This window comes from Haliaeetus leucocephalus, unplaced genomic scaffold, assembly GCF_000737465.1.
Source record: "Haliaeetus leucocephalus isolate CR32 unplaced genomic scaffold, Haliaeetus_leucocephalus-4.0 Scaffold932, whole genome shotgun sequence".
Classification (NCBI taxonomy): domain Eukaryota; kingdom Metazoa; phylum Chordata; class Aves; order Accipitriformes; family Accipitridae; genus Haliaeetus; species Haliaeetus leucocephalus.
Genome location: NW_010973368.1, coordinates 17,190,583 through 17,211,032, shown reverse-complemented (window position 1 = coordinate 17,211,032; position 20,450 = coordinate 17,190,583). Strand labels below are relative to the sequence as shown.

The 20,450-nt window shown below is 37.4% G+C and overlaps 1 protein-coding gene across 6 annotated transcripts in view; it reads right to left on the bottom strand.

The window, feature by feature from the left end:
• The window catches only part of WDR20 (WD repeat domain 20), a 48,584-nt gene that overhangs the window by 27,737 nt on the left and 397 nt on the right, over window positions 1-20,450 (bottom strand). The gene's annotated exons all lie outside the window — the stretch shown is intronic.

The window sequence follows — 20,450 nt, the reverse complement described above, 5'->3', positions numbered from 1 at the left end:
TTTTATTATACCTGCAGAAGAAAACCTGTCCCTTTCATCCCTAGAAGCGCTCCAATCCTTTACATCATACTTTGCACAATACTGCTTTACTATGATACAGAAAGACCATAAGAACTAATTTAACTTGTTCTTGAGCATCTAAATAATCACCCACAAACCCACACTGAAGAACAGCTAACAAAAGCAGAATTTCACAGTTCCTTTTGCAAAGTTCACCTTATTGTGGGTGTCAGTTAATGGCACGATCAATTCGGATAAAAATTGAGGCTTTGACTTAAGTGTTATGCATTTGGCCACACTTAATCTGTAAACAGGCTGGTTAAACTCAAACAACTTTGAATATAGTCATTGTATCACACACTCCCAAAAGACATGAACTGAATTAGATATTCTATTTTGGTTTAAGCAATTAGTTGCCCTTTTTTTTTTTTTTTTAACAGGAAGAAGGGAAAAGAAGGCATGATATCAGTATTATTGTCTCTTCCCAATGGCTAGTCTACAGAATTTTGGCTCAACTGTAGCTCAGCCTGCTGGATAAAAACCTCTCCAACAGAAACCTAATTCAGAATCACTTATGTTCTGCATGCAATGCAGACACCTTCCTCCTCTTCCCCCCTACTCAGCTCTTTTTAAGGACATATATAAGAAGGAGATCTCACTGTGCAGTTTTAAATTCAAAATAATGATCTCTCAGGGCTATTAATAAACAATTGGTGACAGGTCACATTTTTATACTGGTCTCTCCCTAACTGGCTTAAAAATTAAGACACAGATTTAACAAGTCATGGCACATACATACTTCATAATCATAGACTGCAGAACTAGACCAAAATCCGACTTTTTACTCCAATACCACTTCTTCAACAGTGGGCAGATACATGTTCCAGAAGTAAGTCCAGGAAGTTAGCTGCATTAATGGATTATTGTCCATCCTATATTTCTTTCAGGAAGCTATTTAAATTGTAAATATGGAAGTTTAATAACCCTTTACAGGATTTTTTGTTTCATTAACTACTACATGGAATTGCAAATATTGCCAGATTTTAACACCCACTTTCTGTTCATTATTTACTTAGATGACTGAAGCAACATATCCTGATAAAGTTAAATATGTGAAAAAAAGTATCAGTTCTGAATTTTGTTCCCCTCTGATTTCACTGAATACCTTCTTCTTCCCAATAAGAGACAATGATGTCCAACATTCCTTACATATACAGCACTTATACTGCTTACTAGAATAAGCAGTCCCATCCTTATCAGTATTTCCACATTAAGTTTTCAGCTATCACAATTTTCACCATTTCTCTGAATCTCTTTGTAATAGCCCCCCCTTTTTTTTTAGACCTGTATGAAGACATATAGATGGATCTACTGATTTGTACAGTGCAATATGATTTACTCCATTGTTTCTAATATTCTTTCCGATTCCATTTCTTATAATATAGAAAAATTAGGATTCAAGTATTGATGAATTAAGGCAGTCATCTATAGCAATCCCCTCTTCTTTTTATACAGTGGCTCCAAACTGACTCAAGTTTTTTCCTGCAGTGTGTGCCACCAAAAGATTAGTGGAAACAAACACTCCTGCTCGTTCACCTAGCATAACTGCATCTCCCAAGTTTATTATAACTGCCTCTTGCCAGTTAATTAGTCCACCTTCAATTTCTGCTGCTTTTCTTTCTTCTTTTCCTGAAGTCATGGATCTACCCCAGAACTATAAAATTACCATATGCTAAACTTAGTGGGATGAAAGCTATTTAAAGTTTTATTTACTGTGGCTAATCAATGGCACAGTTCATCTCTTTCTGTCGCCTCCAAGTTTTTACTTTCCTTTGAGTTAAAGCCAAGTATAATCTTCCAGATGTTTTCACATTCTACTTTTGTTTTAATTATAAAGTGATCAGTAAGTCCTTTTTAAAAGATGTCAGCAAAAAGCACATACTAACCTGTAATTCAATATAACAGTTACTACTTGTAACAAGGCTGCCCAGGGAAGTAGTTGAGTCACCATCCCTGAAGGTATTTAGAAGACGTGTAGATGTGGTGCTTAGGGACATGGTTTAGTGGTGGACTTGGCAGTATTAGGTTTACGGTTGGACTCGATGATCTTAAAGGTCTTTTCCAACCTAAACAACTGTATGATTCTAAGTCTGCAGCTCACCCTCTTTACACTTAAAACTCATGAGAACTCCTGAACACCATTTCAGCCTAATACTACACTGTTTGTTCCATCACCTCCAACATTTCATGTTCTAATAACACCACTTCCTAGTTATCATGACATCAAGCCTTCCTTCCCAATACATCATGTGCTATAAAGGCAGAAGCAAGTAAATCAGTTTCTCAATAATAACCTAAACTGCTTTCCCTTAGCCTCCAACTATCTAACATAATCTCCAATCCAGATTACGCAATGCATAAAGTGATACGGTTGAGTCACGTGTTAGGGTAGGTGCACGCAATCTCAATGTCCAACTCCAACTCTAGCCTCGATCTTCAGGAAGTTTTTAGAAGTAGTGTCTCTCTCAAGCCACAGATTGGCCTTTCTATATAACAGCTTCCCCTTTGGAGGATGAGGAAAAAGTGCATGTAGATACACATACTAGTTTACATTCAGAAAGAGAAAAATAACTGCTTGATTTGCATATGACCACACCTATGGAAAAAACTGTACAGCAAGTCACATGTAATAATATCGGATTTTGCCACAATATACTGACATGACTGCAATACAAAATACTGTGTTCACAGACAGTTCAAAGGCAGCTTACTAAACAGGGAACCTATCAAACTGAAAATCACCCTATTAAAATACCAACAGATAGATCTTTGTTACAGTTAGCAAGCCTTAAGACAAACAACTGCAGGACAGTGAATTAAATACTGCAAGATCTTTAACATACACAAGTCATTAAAAATATATATATAATATACATAATGATGAACACAAATAATTAAATATAGAGAGACCATATATATATATATATGATCTAACATACATACAATCATTAACATCATATATATACACACATACAGAATAGCCTGGTCACGTCTGTTAAACAAGACATTGCACACTGAAAATATGTCAACCTTGATTACAGTACTTAAGTAATTTCTCTGTCTCCAAGAGGCTACTCTATTCACTCAATGCCCTTACAGTTAGAGGGCAAGCCAACAAAGAATGTCACTCTTCCCTGCTTGTGAATATTGCCTGCTTTGTGCAAAACTCTGAACTGTCAATTAAGATTTGCTTGATAAAACAGGATTTTAAAACAGTATTCTTTGGAAAACAGGCTCTAATAAAATTATAAACAACTACATTTGCTCTCCAAAGAGATTATTTCAGTTTACAAGTTTTCTTTTGTGTATCTTAGTTTCCAAACTTTGGCATGAATTTCCTACTGTTTGCGCCACGGTAACTAAGCAGCCTGAGCCTCTACTTGAAATTCTGTTTAACTGTTTAGTGTTGCATATTGATCAAGATACATTAACATTGTATTGTATTCCAAAGAGTGAAGCAAGTAATTCTCATACTGGAAGAATCACCTTATTAACTGTTACAAACTTTAAAGGATTTTTGCTGTTAAGATGGGAGGGTAATGGGGAAACTTCATTGCCAAAGATGTGCATAAATAGGTACCAAATAAAGAGAATGCACTCAGATGTGAGGAATGGGGTATATTCAATATATAAGGAGCTACATTAGAACAGCAAAGAGTTTCTACTTGACACTATCTTCTCTCCTGTGAATCAAGACTTTGCACTCCTGTCAGAAAGTAAAATTTGTTCCAAGAGGACACTTGAATGAGAAAGACAATTTCCATACATTAAAGTTTGTACCCTGGTAGAAAACTGTTCTGTTCTAGTGCAAGAGGGGCCAGGTAACTGGTTAACTTACTTGAAGTTCTAGGATTAACATTAGCAAAGCCAAGCCACAGTTGCTAGCTTCTCTTAGTTTCCATTTTGAAGAAAGATCTTTCTTCAAACATTTATCTCAAACACAGAATCATGAATAAGAAAACATCTGTTTTAAGCACATGGAATCTTTCCTAATTCCCAGAAAACATACCAAATACCTCAGCATACTAAAGTTTTATACACAAGTAGAAAACAGATTAGGAAAACCTGAAATAAAAAAAGGCTTACTGCTTAGTTTTTTTCAGCCTCACTACCCTATATGATACAAAAAGAAGGGTTGGCTGGTCACCTCTTTTTATAATAAATTAATGTATCCACTATTACTTGATGTTACTATTCAAGAAAGTCTCATCCATTACTCTGCTTATGGTTAAAGATAGGATGAAATAGTTCTGATCTTCAATGCCTGCCATATAAATGCAGACTTACAATACAGAGAACCGTCTCCAAGAATACCTAAACCACAAAATAACCCCGCTGAAGCTTCCCTACAAAACTACTGAGATACTGTTACCATAAAACATAGTATGCTCTTTCCATGGTATCTGCAAAGTCAGCTGTACATCCTTTCTTTCATTGGACTTCACTGTCTCCAGCTCCTCAGTATTTTATACTCATTTCCTCTCCTGTATCTAAAAGCCAGTAAGGTAGCCTCTCTGGGTACCACACAGATAGTTGGATTTGTATCACTACACATTTTCTTCATTCCATTCATCTGGCTCAGCTCAAAGAAGCATCTGGATGAAACACTCTCTGCCTCTTAAAATCTATTCTATACTTCCCATAGAGTCTCTAGCCTATCACCACCACAGTATTTTCATTATGCAGTTCAACTGTAAGCAATAGCTTAGAGCAGGGCTGGTCAAAGAGCAGGATCCTTCTGAATTAATAGTAAATTTTGCACAATTGGGATTAGTGGGAGATCTGGCAATGTCTCTCATAAATCTAGGGAAGGTTTTGTACTATTTATTCTCTCCTTTCTTCTCTTCTTCCTTTCACAGTTTTAAGAAATAGTGATTGCTTTGCTCAGCTAATTAAAATCACACTCTTCTTTCTCCAGTTTTACATTAGATACCATCTTCTCCTAGTAGCAGGAGTTGAAATTCACCTTCATCAACACAAGCAACCAGACTTTCATACAATATTAAAGCCATCTTTTCAATGCCTTGTACAATGGCACTAAAGACACTTCCTTATTTCTATTGGTAATCCTCATTTGATACGTCTTTGAATTGCATTTATCTCCTATTGCCTTCAACAGCTGTATCACAAGCTGGCTCAGCTTATAATCAACATTACACTCTGGTTATCATCTTTTCAAAGTTTTCTGGCTGAAGCAAAAATTCCCTAACTATGTATTTTTTCCAATTAATTTTCACTTCAGTTACTGTTCTGATATCAGCTTGTTTCTCCATATAAAATACTCTGATTATGAACAGTGATGCCTCCCAACTTTATTATGAGAATTTTGCCATCATGTACATGCTCTTAGTTCTTTGTCCCAACATCACCAACGAAAATATTGTTTCCAAAACCACTCCTAGAAGACCTCAACTTGAAGCTCTATTCTCAACAGTTGTCACAGTCCCTGTAATCATTAAAATATGTAAAAAGTTTCCAAGAACTAAGCATTTTCATTCCCTCCCCATTTCAGAACAAAATGAGTTTAAGGTTCTATAACTCCCTTAGTTAAAATATCCATTATATCAACTTAAAATTGCCAGTTCGTACAAGGACACAAACTTAAGCTATAATTCTCCCTTACTACCAGAGTGTTACACTAGAAAGGCTGAGCACCTGAACTTCAAATAAAGCTGCCTATATAATACATGTTATCCATTAATGTTTTCCCACTGCAGGGAAACAATGTTTTATTTTAAGCAAAACAAACAAACAAAAAACCCCCTAGCACAGAAGTCTACTACCTCAAAATTTCAAAAGCTTAAACTGAAAGTAACTTGAAGCAGTTGAGAATTCTCGGGTTTGGGGGGGAAGGGTTGTTGCTGGGGTGAGGTGTGTGTTGAGTAGCACTCCTGCACGTTTTTCTCTATTTAAACACGATCAAGGATAAGCCTTAAGAAAACACCTGCCTGTCACTGGAGTCACAAGCAAAGGGTTTTTAGCAGAAGTTTTCACTGTCAGGAATACCATGAATTAAAAAGCAACTGATTTCAGAATAGTAGAGAGCGTATCAAATATTCACAGACACTGAATAAAGTTCATGCTGCACTACTACTTATGGACTGTCAGATGCTACGTAAAGAATGTATCACCTTCTGTAAAGCCTGGAATGCACTGAAACACACATTTTAGTCTCTTCACTTTTGAGGAACTGAGAAAATTAAGTGTACTGTAACAATTACCTCTTAACTACACTACATAATTAAGTTCAGCAAGGTTCACTTAAGATTTATGCTTAGTTAACTGTAATCCTTTCTCAATAGTTACAATCTAGTAAGCTGTAACAGATTCATAGCTCTAAAGTAAAAAAGTAATAGTTATCTTTCTGATCTCCTTGCTCCTTATCCTCTAGTGGATCCTTTAATTTCCTCCTACTCCTACAGTCTAGTCACACTGTTGCCTACACTTACAATCAGTCCTTTCTCACCTGTTTTTAATGCTGAATGAGGCATGATTCAGATGAGCTGAACAAAGATAAGATACATATACTAGATGTAAGAAACAAGTTAAATTAAGGAAAATAGGTATGTAAATATCAAATGGATTCCAAGTAAAACCACACACTCTGGCACAATTCAGCAACTATTTTCATTCAGGTTGCAGGCTCAGTTGCAATACTTATTAAACAGTTAGTAAGTTACTTTCAGTGGGAAATTGAATTGGCTCAGCTCTGTAAACAAAACTGGTTAGAAAATTATACTTGCTAAAGGTGACACTCATTGAAATTAGAGCTGGCAGACTGCTTTTAGATGGCCCCCAAAACATGGAACAAACTGGAAACATTGCATGACTTAATGACATTGTCATCTCCCAACTGTTCATCTCCTCCCCATGCACACATAAAAAAGTTACCTGACCTGTAGAACTAGTGTTCTAGTCGGTCACACCTTCAAAGGCATTACTTTCACTTTAGTTTTGAATCGTACTTTTTTCTTCTCGGAAACATGGGTATTGGTTTTGTTACGATATCAGAAAAATGCACTTTAACAACACATGCACACCTATCTATAGCATCCTTTGAGGTTGACTGCATATACAGCTTGCCAGAGACCGAACTGCTGCTTTTGTTTCTTCTTTCAATTGATCAGACACCCAAAGTATCCTTAAAATACATCACACAAAATTAAATTCCCTGTTGAAACACTAAGGCTGCTGTAGCTTCATCGCTGAAGTTGTTCAAATTTCATTTCTTCTAACTTTAAAAAAGATCAAAATACAGTAACACTCAAAAGTTGGCTTTACAAGTGTGTTTTATGGCAAAAAAAACCCCAACACCAGCAGTTCCTTGACAGTACCCTAATCTTTTCTTCCAATTTTAACACTGAAGCTTAAAGTAAAACATTCCTCTCTTTAAGGGTATTCAGAAGTATTGAAACAAAGAAAATATACAGAGACTTTAAACATACAAAGAACAAATAACCAAAAGCCGGACTGATTCAGGGAATCAGCATTCAGACTATTGATTAACTTGAAATTTGCAAGCTACTATATGATCATTGTTATTAAATTAGAACAAGTTCAGTTTCATGTAGACTTGTCAACAGGTAGAAGTGAACTATAAATTCATACTGCATAACAACATATCTAGTATAGCTCCGTTATACTAACACACACTCAAGAAGTAGTAGGTTGAGTTTCCACCAGTCTACCACCCTGGTATTTATCTTTGAAAATTTCCCCCATCCCCTTTTCAGCACGTAAGAGGAAAAATTATTTCTTGGGGGGGGGGGGGGGGGGGAAGCAGCAGCAAGAGAGCTCAGGATCATCTGTTGCTATAACAAAACAATGTTTCAGTCCAACAGTGTAAATTCACTGCTTGTAAGAAAAAAAATTATCTGTTACAGAAAAGCAGTCTGAGTAATTGGAGTAATTGTACCCTGCATTGCCTTGTTGCTATAGAAACTTACTTCACTGTAGCAGTTAATTGTTAATTTATATTTTTTTATTACAAAGCTCAATAAAAGTCAAATACACCACAGTAATATCTGTCCAGCAAGTCAGAATTATGTCTTTTCTGGCTACTGTTGGATTTTGCGAGCCCTACAGGAATGCCAGACATTTCTGATACAGTGTTTTTATTAAGCCCATAACTCCATCATGTTGCAGCACATTAACAAGATATTACTAGAACAAAGCCCTAATTACTTTTGTAGTAAAAATAAGATGTAACTGGCTGTTATCCTAAGAGCCCCAGAAGAGTCCTATAGAAGTTATGTGAATAAATTATCAACCAAATGTATAACCTATGCTCCAAAACCAGAATGATGCCCATTGGTTTATGCTTTTTGTGGTCATGTTTAGTAACAGACAGATGACATAACATATTTGCCTTAACTCTTGTCCTGAAGTTGTTAATTTGCAATGCATCTTCCTTTTGGGGCTGAAGACATTTCATAACAACCCAACCCAACCAGACAAAAAGTGTTACAGAACAAGAATAGGAGCACAGGCTACTAGAAAACAAATATCCAGGACCAAATCCCTAACACAGACACACTGCAGTGAACTCAGACTTCCCACAATCCCATACATACAAGTTCTAGGATATCACCTAGCCTGCAAACCAGAATCCTGCTTCAGAAGTTCTAGAGCAAAAGGCAGCATGTTCCCAATTTCAGCACTAGTTTTCCCCATAGCCTTATTTTAAAGTAAGCAAAGTATTAAGATACTTCAAGTAATAGTAAGTGCTGCCAGTACACCGGTACAGATACTATGTGGGGGGGGGGGGAAAACCTTTTGCCTGTTATTAACGACTTTCTTCAAAAATTACCACTAAAAGGCTAAAAGTGTTTAATGTACCAAAATGGTCATGTAACATTGTCTTCTTCCTCAGGTTGATTTTTGTCTCAAGAGTAGGAGGGAGTGACCAGACTTTGCTATTGTCACCTACTGATCTTCTTGCAGACAGTAGTGCTGACCACTGATTAACTGCCCACATCTCAAGCATTTTGCTAAAGGTCCTAACAGAAGCCTGTATGAGGGTGCAGAACTGAACACAGGCTACTGACAGAACACAGCCCAGCTATTAAATCATTCCTCCCGTTGATATGGGCATACTAATACTATGCATGCTAGGGATTTCTGCTGTCAAAAATAATCATACCTTTAACCAGCACTGACATCAGCAGACTGTCCAAATCTAAATTCTCCTTTATATCAACTTGTGCTGGAAGTGCCACAGCTGCAACACATCTACTAATCAGAGGTGCTACAAATGAAGAAAGGGATCCCAAATGACTGAAGAGAAAGCACAGGAAAAGCATTTTCTAGCATCGTAAGACTGGACTTCTCTGAGCACTGATCTTACTAGCATTCCTCTTTGGCTCTCTTACATACAAGCAAAGCCTCTATCAATTTAGGACTAACAAAAAACAATACACAGATCCACTAGATCAATGCCAGCCCAATACTTTTTTGCAAAAGGGGTTACCTATTGCTCAGAAGGAACAGACATGCAGGCTGCTACAGCGCAACATAAGAGTTAGAGCGCTAAGCAAGCTGCCTCTAGACTGCTGCAGTAACTTAATTGACAACAAGCACTTTGTTACTCTTAGCAATGAGGAAAAGTATGAATCATCTTGAGCATCACTAAAGGCAGCTTCATCTGGGCATCTATTTGAGTTGTTCAGAGCAGTTGTTTGCCCCATCTCTCCGATTCAAAAGTGCTAACATGTGCGCACACTTAACCATCCCAGTTCAGTCTAGTGCATTTTTAGAGGCTGCATTGTGGCTAAAACACAGAACTACACTTGAACAGTCACATCACTGGCACAGAGTCTATTCTGCCAACACTGTTAGAAGGTTGGAAACTTCCATCTAGGACAGCATCTTAAAACTTTGCAGGTGTTTGCTGACTACATGACACAAAGCCCTAAGTTATTCTGTACAAGGGACAATAGTTTCACTGCTGAAGGCAAGAAAGGTAGGCCATCCCCATGTTTTAAACTGATGTGAACATAACTGGACAGTTTTCCTTTAGAGGGGACAGAGTGTAAGTTCACATTCTGAAGTAATGGCAACATTTTGCTAGAAGTCACCTGTTGAGATATGTAGCTGATGCTATTAAACAGCAATTATTCCCTAGTCAACCCATGCATCTTTCTTTTACAAGCCCCGCTCTGTATTTCTGAACGTCTTATTTGGCAAAAAACTCCTCTTGGATCAATACACCATATTGAATAGGCACACGTAAAAAAAAAATTATTTGGTTATTTATAAGCAATAGAGTAGTAATTTGAACTGATACATACTGACACATGCATGATGGGCTATAAGACAGGTTAAGAAATACTGCATTCGGCAGTATACGTGGTATCAAACTTCAAAAGTGGTACTGCTTAACCATGCTACTATTCCTGCCTTCATAAATTATTTTTTAAAGACAGATCCTCTTGACACCGTAAGTGCAAGCAGGTAGCTACTAAAGGTCTCTGGCCCACTATCCTCTTAAAAAGGCAAAAAAAAAAAAAACCCAAACCACAAACCAAATAAATATTAAACAAACAAAAAAAGCTCTAGAAATACTTTTGTTTAAAAAGGAAGTCTGAAAAATAAATCAAACTGTTTGCTATATAAATCCTAGTAAGAAAGGTGGAAATCTGAAGGAAAATGCAGACTAGCCTCTATCTATGGCTTCACAATACAGTATTAAAGTCGATTTTAGAGGTAGTGTTTCAGACCACTAAATTATGCAAATCCAAACATCTAAACTATAATTTAAAATCTTATGAACATGATACAAAAGAGAAATCATTGCATAACTCCTTCTATAATACTGAGGACAGTAACTAATAGAAAACCAGAAAAGTCAAGACAACAAGAAAAATACAACTGCCAAAATTTCATTTTAATGATAGCTTCAAACTTGTATCAGGGTCATGCTCCAATATCCACCTCAAATCTAAAGAAAACCTGCACAACTTTTACAAAAGTCTTAGTTACAAGAACTGTGACCAAAAAAAAAAAATCCTCAGAAATAAATTGCCATAGTTAAAATATGACAGGACTATGACTTGTAGGATTACATATTTGTTATGGTTACATTTGTAAGTCAGTAAGAGAAGACATTTATGTTACTCAGATTTACTGAGTTATCCTTGTGACTGTGCAGGCTCAAGCGTCCTTAAGGCATAGTTCCAATAGTTTAGCTCACCAGACTTGTGGATTTTTAACAGATAGTTTCAATATATATTGGCATCCATTCAGCCTCCTTTTGTCACTGCTCCCTTCTTTAGTCGAAAGGAAGCATTAAAGTCATAAACTGGAGTCCTCTCAAAGTTTTATGTAGTATCACTTTCCTGACAAAATGTATGTAAACTTCCTGTAAGATAAGAAGAATTACTTTTTTTTATTCCCAGGAGCCTTGGGATAATGAAGTTTGTTCATAACATCTAATGCTTTCTCACTACTCCAGGGCATTTTTAAGTTAAAGTTTTTGCTTAGACTAGCATTTAGTTTAATACAGCACTTCACATTCTCTAGGTGTACAAAAGTTAGGCATTATTAAACAAAGCACTGCTTAATACAGCCACCTTCCAAACCCACACAGAGTTAAAAATAAAAAATAATTTTAAAAAATTATAAGCATTATTTCTTTGACCATTACAGCCACATGAGAACCTTATGATTAACTCATGAAATTAAAGATGAATTATAGTTGGTAAACCAAACCTAAAATCAATTTGCAGAAAGTATCTATCAGAGATCTATCATTCCATCATGAACAGCTTTACTGAATAATGCAAGAGAAAAATCCCAATGCAAGTTATGACACTGCCACTGGAAAGACTTCAATTGTAGTGGCTGGTGGTCCTGCCCACAAAAACTACAGGGCTACATCTAGTCTACCAACAGTCTGCTGAACAGAAGCCGGAACAAGCAAAAGCAGCTGCTTTAAGTTACAGGGGGCAAGAAATAGGAGGGATATAGATGCTAGAAGATGGACTGCATATACATTTGGACTTAAAAGTGGCGTGAGGTAATGAAAGAAAAATACTCATTTTCTGAGAAGGACTCAACAGAACATTATTACTTTAACTTACAGTATGGCACATTTAACATTACTGTTTAGCTTCCTTAAGCTTTCTAAGAGGACAATGTCATTATTAGGCACTACTGGAGCTAAATGGCACTGTTTCCAAATAGTAATTTGTCCAAGTGTGTCAACTCATAGTCATGACAACTGGACAGCAAGTGGCCTTTGGATACAAGTCCTTCAAAAGATAGTATTTCACATGGTTCCCTTTAGCCAGAGAACTACAATAATACTTCAAATTAGGGTCTTAAATTTGATTCTAGAATGCCAAACAAGACAATTATGGCTTGCAGTCCTGTCAGGGATGGGTCTAGACAACATTTCATTAGAGTTTGAGGCATCTTCAATGTACATTTAACCATTGACAGTTAACTACTTAACTGTTTTGCAGACTGTCAGATGTCAAAGCATACTGCAAACTCCTTGTAATTTAAGCACATAGCACAACATTTTTGTAAATATTCTGACAAAGCTGGCCCACAAAACTCACTACAGACACAGAATTGTTTGTTACACATGACCATTATTCGCATCTGTGAAGCATTATGACTAAAATTTTGTCAATTTGCAAAACAGTAAGTGCCACAATTAATGGTTTTACACTAATTTAAATTCCCCCAACTGAATTCATGTAAGTGCAATATTACTACAATTAAACTTCAATATGAAACAAAAACCCCCACCAAATTATACCTGCAGTAGCAAAAAAAAAAAAAAAAAAAAAACACCCCCCAAAAAAAACAACAACCACCCACCAAACAAGCAAACAACCACACGCACAAAAATTCACTGCCTATGAAATACTGCATATCAATTTGGGGATTTGGCCAGCATAGCCTAGTATTCACTCTCAAACATGCCAGCCAAACAGGCAGCTACAGATAAATGAACTATTACCTCTGAGAGCAATCCTTCAGAGGATATACTGCAATGGCTTAATGAAGTCAAACAGTTGTGATTTAGGCTTGAAGCACAGACTAGGAGAAGTAAAAGCACTACAGACTAATGCCACTATCTACAACTCAGAAGTAGCCCCCAGATAATAGTCCTCTTGCAAGCTCCATCAAGTGCAGATATTTCATCCTCCTCCACAGCAAGAAACATTTAAGAGTGTAACAGTGACATTTTAAAGCAGCCATTTAGTCTTTAAAGCAGCTTTTTAGTCTTTCCTCTTACTCAAGCCAGTCCTAGTTGCTCTATATAAGCCTCACAACAAAGTTAAACACTTAAATCTACCTATACTTCTGCAATCTACACTAGCTCTTCACTATTTCCTTCAGAAGCATCATTGAAAGAAAGGGATTACCAAAAAAACCCACCCTGCAGAAAACTTTACAGGAACGTTTGGTAACATGTCCTGTCGGTTCTTAGTACAGCCCAGCTAGAATTAAGAAAGGAAGCATCTATCTCCATCATAAAACTCAAGGTGGTAAGTATATCCATCCATTAAACACTTGAAACGAATTCCCAAGAGACTTTCAAATACCTTCGCAAGCAGAGATCAACAGGTAAAGTACTACTGATCTAGCCACAAGACCTCCCTCCACAAGACTGGCAAATACAGTCCCAACATAACAACTACCATCTACAAGACAGAGAAGAAAAAACTGAGCAGGAAATTAACGGAATTCTTGAAAAAAAAGAAATCTACAACACCCTTTTGAAGACAAACAAAATAGATTTAGAGAGTGTCACATCCAGCACACCCAAGAAACGTGGACTACACAAATTCCTCCAGCACAGAAAAAGGGTATCTTCCCAGTTGCAGGACAGCACCAGATAACTTTGAGAAAAGGTCTGCTGTCTATACTGTGGTATACCAGCAATCTGTCATCTCTTTGACAACGAAAGTGATGTTTCATTCTGGTATAAATAAAATTTTAAATGCAGAACATTTTGTAGTAGAATTCAACAGCCACAGTAGTAATATAATATGTGTATTACCAGTAATATACCATACTTTCTTTGGTATCAAAACCACAAACAAATCACACTATAAGCACCTAGACAAAGGGGGGGAAAAAAGCACACAAAGTAAAGTTGCCAAAAGCAAGCACCAAACAAATCTCATTGTCTTCTGAAAAAATAACTGGACTAGAGAAAAAGGTCAGCAGCAAATGCAACGCATTAAGTTCTATGAGATACTTTCCTTAATGGAAGAGAGTACACATCAAATTTGTGAATGACATCAAGATTGGAAGGATTTTTTGCAGTATGCAGCACAGAACTGGAAATAAAAACACTCTCTAATAAACTTAATAGAACAAAATTCAATGAAAACACTACGTGGCATTTATAAACAACAACAATAAGAAAATCAAAACATGGATAAAAATGGAGAAAAACAGCAATATGGTAAGAAACAATCCAAGTCAGTCAACACTATGAGAATGATTCAAAAATGTCAATATTATTCAATATGTTAGTAAGAATATTAGAAGACAGACACAGCAGGCAATAATTCTCACTTACTCTGCATTGAAGGCAGAGTGGAAGTACTATATCTAGTTTAGGTACCACAAATGCAAGCTAACAGAAGCCAATACAGAGGAGAGCAATCAAACATTTGGAAGTCATGATCTGAGAAGAAAGGTTAAAAGAACTACATTTATTTACCTTAGGAAAAATGAGGGGAAAAATTAACAAGTTTTCAAATATGTAAAAGCTAAAGGCAACAGTAAACTGTTCTCTATGTCCACAGTAAATAACAGCATTCAGCCTGGGGTTTGGGTTGCGGTTTTTTTTCGTTGAACAAGAAGTTTAGCTAGATATTGGGGCAGGGGGGAGGAAAAAAACCTGAGCACCAAAACAAGTTATTTAGGAATAACTTTTTTTTTTTGTGGAATTCTTGTTACTGCAAGTTTAAGAACTGGTCACGAAGATGTAGGTATACTTCCCTTTGCTTCAGAGCAAGTGTATCTTCAAAGATCCTTACAAATCTCAGCATTTTTACAGCTCATATATGCTATTAAAACACACACCTTTTTCGAAGGCCTGACACAGCTTAGTGATCTCTAAGTATACAGTAATACGAACTCACCTTCCCACCACTTCTTGAGAAAATTTGATCTTTTTCTCTACAGATTCCAGCTTCCAACCCAGAACTCTCTCATACTACTCTTCCCAGAGCAATTTGTTAAGCACAGTGACAAATGCCACCCATTATCATTCTGTCGTTTTGACAAGATCCTAGAGGAACAGTCTATAGAATGAAAGTCACCACCAAGGATAACACTTCTCAACTGGACAACAAAGACTCCAGTATCAAGCCAGACATAAAAGAGGTAATTTAGAGAACTGCAAAGGAAGGAATCCTACACATCGTCAGTATTTTTACTGATAACCAGGGACTGCCAGTATGCTAACTCTTAATAAAAGAAGTTGAGATACGAAATCACTTTCATCTTAGTACAAATATAATTACTTCTAAGCCACTTGCTCAACATAAGGTTAAAAAGACAGTCAAGAGATTCTGCCCTCCATGCCTCTGCCACCTACATATGCTTCTACTCCAACAGCATTACAACATACTATAATATTCTAGTTATTGACAGACTGCTGCTTTAGGTAGCTGCAAGTAAAAAGTAGAACTAAAGACAAAGCCTCTTTTTCTGAGAAAGAAGTTCCAAAAAAAGAAACAACCAACGTTAGGAAAGTCTGTCATATGTTAACAAAGACAGTAGATAGCCAGGATTTAAATACAATGCAAAAAGATTAACATAAGGTAATAAGCTAAACTACACATTCAAATTTCGTAACCTCCCAACATGTTACATAAAAACTAAGACTGTGCACCATGCAACACTATGGCTAATACATACCTGTATATGACTGTATTGCAGTGATAGTTGCAGACTAACTTGCCCAGAAACCTTTACAACATACAGAGAATAATACATTATCATACACACAATTTCTTAAAGGAAAATACACTAGCTTCCTAGTAGAAAGGAAAACAGATTTCATAGTTAATGTCAGCAGCAATCTAGAAAGCCTTGTTTTGTCAATCGTTCCTAAGGCAAGGAAGAAGAGATAGCTCTCTCCTTTTCTAGCCTAATGAATCAACTAATAAGTCATTTTGCAAAGCTAGCCACAAACCATATTTAAGTACCCCAAGACTGTCTCATAAGCAAAAATCAAGTAACATCCCTCACTCCTGATTTGGGGCTGCAGGAAAAGGCAACCCATCCAAAGCATTAATGCATCACTGTTTGAGCAATAATTTTTGAACTATTACCTTATAAGCCTACTCCATGAAGAAGCAAATGCCTAAAATAATAGAAAAGGCTTCCTTTAACACCTTTAACTCTCTTAATCAAAATTAAGTCACCAATCCCCCAAGAACAGATCACTCTGAATCTGACTTAAGGCTAAAGTAAAGGCTTTATTCAGGAGAGGTCTGATAAGGCAGTGGATCTGATCTGACAGCCCAGGCCATTGAAGAGGGTAGCTTTGTTCCTTCCCCACCCTGCACCACCACCCCTTTCTTTGCTCTCACTGTGCCTGCTAATATCCGACCCCAAGATGAGACAGTTCAACTCACCAAATCAAGAGAAAATCTGCCCAGAAAAACAGCAAGTACTTTGCTGCTGGTTTAGCAAGCTGAACTAGCTCAACCAGAGGTTGAGCACTGCCAAAGACAGCAAGGAGATAGGAGTGCACTGCCAAGAGGATACTAATACTGCTAGACCATCATTTTCAGCTGTCACTAGATCAGTCGAGTTCATGAAAATTTACCCCTTCTATTTAACAAGAGATCACTGTACACATCTAACCTTAAAGCCAAAGTTAAGGAAGACTGAAAGGGAAAGCCCACTGACACTCAGTGCAGTTGAGAATAATTATATACTTACATAAGTAAAGCAACCACATCTCATTCCATTACAGTTTTATTTCTCCTTACTAAACTATAGGTTCATTTCTTTTTTCAGTGGATCCAAATCAGAAAGCAGCAGTTTTCTGGAAGCCTGCGTTGCCTTATTAACACAAAGAGAGCTGCATAAGTTTCATTATAAAAACAAAAATGCACTGGCTCATAATTAATGTGCTTTCTATGACATAGAAAACATGAAAACATGGTAACATGTTTCATGGTAATGGTAAAGTTTAATGGTAACATGGAAACATAAAACAGTAAAAACTCAGCTTCCTTTTTAAAGTTGTGAAGAACAAAGTTGGGAGAAAATACCTTTTTCCTTCAAAAAGTCTCTAAAGGCAGCTTGAAATGCTGCCCAAAACTCTCTCTTGTCTCTCTACCAAACTATTATCATTGTCTATTAGTACTCCAATCTCCACATCATTGTCCTGGACACTAGATGTAACTTTTCAACCAAGTTTCTTGGAAGAAGGATCAAGGTTAAAGAAACATCCCTAGAAACATTTTTTAATTTATATAGGTTAAATATCCTAAACAGAACACATAGATTAGCAGCCTACTTAAAAAGATGACTTACAAACTAGATATAGCAGATGCAACGTATTTTGGATTTAAGGGAAACTAAAAGAAGAAAGCATCATTGATTTCAAGAAATATCCTTTCAAGTGGTATCTTTGACTCAATATCACATTATTTACTCTTAAGTATCATTCATGGCTTAAGTATGACTCTTACTTGATGTGTACTGATCTGCAATGGATTACCAATGCAAGAATTATCTCAGTATCTAACAAGACAGGGTTACTTAAAATAAAGTCCTGGTGGCTCTTTCACTCATTTAGGTAAAAATATAGCATTTTCCTAGCAAGAAAAGAAGCAGACCTTAAAAAAAGACAAAATCATAGCTACCTGATATATACATATAGCAAAGCTTCACTAAATTCAACTCATATTCTAATATTACTTAGCTAAAATGAAAATTATAGTCTTAAAGTAATTAGGTAATTTTTTTAAAGGGATACTTGGATAATTATGAAATAACAGTTAAAAAAATGAAGTTATCAGCATCTGTAATATGCAGAGGATCACAAATAGTTTGGTCAACAGATAAAGTCCCTCTCCCGCCCTCCTGCTCCCAAGAACAGGAAGGCAGGCAGTTTGATAGTTTGTTCAGTTAAGGCAGAATTACATAGTGTCAGTTTAGGTAACAACAGCGCTCTCACTTTTATGATAGCCACAAGATATAACTGTTGATTCTGAAAAGCTCAAATAATCAGTTGAAAGACTGTCAGCTTGTTCTTATGTCAACTTTGTACATAGACAAAACAATGACTTCCAATTGAATAGTTTCAAAGTAAATTCCAAAGCAGCAAGTATTACAAGTTCAAGACAGACTATCTTCCCCATTCTCATGTAAAGCATTTTCCTTAAGTGTGTTTCAATCTATTTCAGCTCTTTCTCTAGATTCACTTTACTGAAGTTAATGTATTATATGTATAGAATATACAGTGTATTCTAAATTGCTAACACTGTTAAAGGTCATTGAAATGAATTCTGTTCTAACAATGCGTATGTTTTACACTACTCAGAGAAAAAAGTATTTAACACCGTAACAGGTACGTCTCAAAGCTCACAATTTAACAATCTGACAAACTAAAATTTTCTCATTACTGTGTATCACACCAGCAGCTTTTAGCATCTAAAAAAAATGTAGAGTACTCAGCTCAAAGTAATTTTTATAATTTGAAAAAGTTATTCGGTTCCCTATTTTCAATGAAGTTCCAGGCTTTACATTTTTATTTTTCAGAAGTGTGGCAAGAGATGACTAAGACAACTTGCAAGAATCACATGTGCCATTACTAAACTACATAAAGGCCTGCTCTGTAATCTATGTGAAAAAACTCTGCAGTTACTTTGTATGGAAAATCCAAACATGGTAATAATTTACAATACAGATTTTCAGAGATATTGCCACCCGCAGTACCTTGTAAATAGTAAAGACAGCAACTGCTTATAAATAGCAAATACTGTTTGATACAAAATACTCATCACATGCTTAAAGAAACTATTGTCCAAGTATTATTTAAAACATAACTAGATCATTAAAATTCATTAAAGGGTGAAACTAAAATCCATAAGCACACTTTTCCATGTAATTATACAGGACGTATCAGATCTGTTAAGTCACAGTCAACAGATAACCACACAGGCTTTATTCTCCTGTTGGTGCTTACATTTTATACAGAGGAGGAATGATATGGGCACTAGCTTAGGACATAGCAGATTCAGGTATAATTCGTTGCTCATCTACAAGCTTCCTGCACAGCCTTACATACGTCACTAGTTCTCTGTGCCTTCATCCCATGCCGAATGGTAGACTCAGAGCAGGAAGATTTCAAGGTACACACGTTGTGGCAGCTGAGTCCCAAGTATGTAAGATAATGAACACCCACTTTTTGAACCATAAAATAGAAAGCTGACAATCATTATATCTGTGTTTACATATATTAGAGGTGACACACGTTCACTTGGCATGACAAATTCTGAATGCTTCTCTAAATCCCATAAAATCAAGGACCTTAAAAAACAAGCAGAAAGGGTTTGTTCATAAATACGGTAACCCAAGAGATCAAATGCATGAATTGTTAGTCCTGCATCAAATAATGACAGGCAAAGAGTCTCCCTCAAGTGCATCAATGGTTCTTTCCTGTAAAAGCAACTTTCTCTGTGTTAATTATCTGACATTTAAACCTCAGCTCACTGCACTGCTCCCATTTAGAAACAATCCTAAAATCAGTCCACACTTCAAAGTCACGATAAAGGCCTAAAATTACAGTGAATACTGTAGCCATTCAATCAAAGCTAGAAAGATCCTGGAAGGAGGGATTTGACACCACCATAATCACGGCAGGCATTAGTGCCCAGCAAACTCAGACCTGAAGCAGCAGGTGAAGAAGGCCCAGGGTTGCCGTGCCAATGGAAAGCCAACCCTCGTTCCTGCACGCCAAGGAGGGCCCAAGCAATCGCCTCCCTCCACAGGGCCAACCCCCAGACACCTACCGTCGGCGACACCGTATTTGACGTAGCCCACTAGTACTGAGCCAGCGCCGGTCCCCTCACACAGCCCTCCAGCCCAGGCCTACGCTCCCCCTCCCCTAACCGCTACCCCACAGGCCAGTTAATCGGGAGAGCGGCTGAAGTCCCAGCCACGACCGGGCCGCAACCGAGAAGCTGCCAGACCCAATGCCGCCGGTGGGGGGCCGAAGGAGAGGCGGCCCGGCGGGGCGGCCTCTGCCCCCCGCCCGCGGCGCACCCCCCCGCGGCGGGGCTTCTGCACTCCACCGGCAGCCGGCGGACCTTCGGCGGGCGGGCGGGGGGCGCGGGGCCCCCCCCCCCCCCCCCCCCGCCCCCCGGCCGGGGCCCCGGGCCCCTGGCGGCCCC